Source organism: Corvus brachyrhynchos, unplaced genomic scaffold (assembly GCF_000691975.1).
Source record: "Corvus brachyrhynchos isolate BGI_N302 unplaced genomic scaffold, ASM69197v1 scaffold148, whole genome shotgun sequence".
Classification (NCBI taxonomy): Eukaryota; Metazoa; Chordata; class Aves; order Passeriformes; family Corvidae; genus Corvus; species Corvus brachyrhynchos.
In genome coordinates, this window is record NW_008239785.1 from 2,385,689 (window position 1) to 2,387,971 (window position 2,283).

The following is a 2,283-nucleotide window of genomic DNA, read 5'->3' on the forward strand; positions in this document are numbered from 1 at the left end:
GGGGGTGGGGACACAGCCAGCCGGGACCTGGCTGCATTGGCAGCCCGGACAGCCGGGTGTGCTTCTCCTTATTTTAACACACGCTCAAACTGCGGCATTTCTACACTTTAATTTTATCCGAAATAACCCCTTGGACTCCTTATATTCGACCAGGATTCTTTTTTTCCCCTGCTGATTCCTCTTGGATGTTGTGCTGCACCTCATGTTTGCACGGGGTCCAGCAGTTTTTACACAGTGCTGTACATTTATTTCTGTACATTTGTTCACTCCTTATCACCCCACACAGCTGGCATGGGGGGTGGGCGTATCTATCCCACTTTGCTCCAAGGGACTGTCACTCCATAAAGGGTGAGGGAACCTTTTCGGTGGGTTTTCAAGAAATAAACAGCATTGCTGGGGGAAACACACACAGCTGCTCCCCAAGGGAGGTTCCTTTCGGCTCTGGCTGCCCTTTGAATGAGGGGGTGAGTGCTGGCAGAAAGAGCATGGAACGCTGTGAAGAAAGAGATGGGTCTGCTGTTCAGGGAGAAAAATCTTTCCTGATCACACCAGCCCAGGGTGGGTAAGCACAGAAGGTGCTGGGAGCTGAGCCTGGACAGGGATCTTCTCTCTTACACCCTCAAGATCCCCTTTATCAGGTGTCCCCACAAAACACAGGCAGGCGGTGGTGGCCACACAGGGAAAACCGAGCCAGAGCTTGGGCACATCCGTGAGCAGCAGGACAGGGAGGGTTGTGAAATCCATTGCTGAATAAAAAAAAGAGCTTCTCTCTGAAGCTTGGGGTGGTTTGACAAGGGGAAGACAGATGGGCACACACCGGTCCCTGCGCGTGGCAGGACCCTTGGAGCGGAACAGGACGGCACGAGCTGGGGCTGGAGAACCTGCAGGTGCTGGAGAACCAGCTCCCTGCTCTGGGCTTGCTGTGGTTTAGGGGGATGCAGAGCTTAAAATGGCCATCCCCACCTGTGCTGCAGGAGGGAGTGGGGGCAGCTCCCCTGTGGGATAACCTTTCTTCCCTGTGGGATAACCTTTCTTCCCTGTGGGATAACTTTTCTCCCTAGAAAGTGGATGCAGGACAGGGGTGGGTTGACATAATTCACACTCAAATTTCTATAATGTCACTTCCCTGGGCTCAAAGGCCTGGACTCTCCCTCCGCATCTGTTGTGCACAAAAATCAGATTTGTTACCCCCAGTGCAATAAGCCAATCATGACACCCTCAAGAGAGACATTGATTATTTATTTCAGAGCTGCACAAGCCTGGGTGCTCGCTGGGATTCCACAAATCAAGCCATGACAACAATCAAAATCTTTTACTATTTATACATCTTAGCAAAGGAATCTGTGTTAATTGGCTATGAGTTACATAGTTCTCTTATTAATTATTATTCTATCTTCTATTGGGGAATGATTCTCTCGTTTGCCATGCTAATTAGTCCACGTGCTCAGTCTGTCTCTTCTTTGGGGTTGGTGGGTTTCTTGGATCTGCCCCTGCTGGAATTACCTTTTACCCAGTCAGAGCTGCTTCAGCCTAGTTGCTGAGTTGGCTTTATAGGTTTCTTCCTTATCAAGGGGGTTCTGCCGAATGTCCTCGTGGCCCGTAAATTCTGCATTCTTTCTGCTCACTATCAGTAGTACATCTTTCTTCCCAAGCTTTGTTAACCTACCCCTAAGTCTGAGATAATTGAAAAATGTCTAACCCTAAACCTTGACAAGGCAATTCTACCAACAAGCAATCGGTTTTTCTAACACTTGGACATCGCTTAGAGCTTGTTGGCTGTTATCTCTTTCATGGATTAAATCTCCTTTATTGTTGATTCGGCTTGAAAGTACAGAAAGATCAAACATCAAAGAACATCCTTTCTTAAGAAAATTTTACGCAACAGTGCCACGCTCAGGACGAGAGGACATAGTTTCAAGCTGTGCCAGCAGAAGTTTAGGTCGGAGAAGAAGAGGAATTTCTTCACAAGAAGTGTGATTAGACAGTGGACCAGGCTGCCCAGGGAGGTGGTGGAGTCACCGTCCCTGCAGATGTTTAAGACTGGACATGGCCCTCGGTGCCATGGTCTGCTTTACAAGGTGGTGCTGGGGCGCAGGTTGGGCTCGGTGACCTCACATTCCAAAATAATTCATCCTGCGCTTCTGGGACCCATCACGCCCTCCCAAGATGGCGGCGCAGCCCTGCCGCCACTCCCAACATGGCCGCCCGCAGGGCAGTGCGCACGCGCCCTCACCCCTGCCCGCCCTTCTCGAACGGCGCCCCTCTCAATATGGCAGCGGCGCT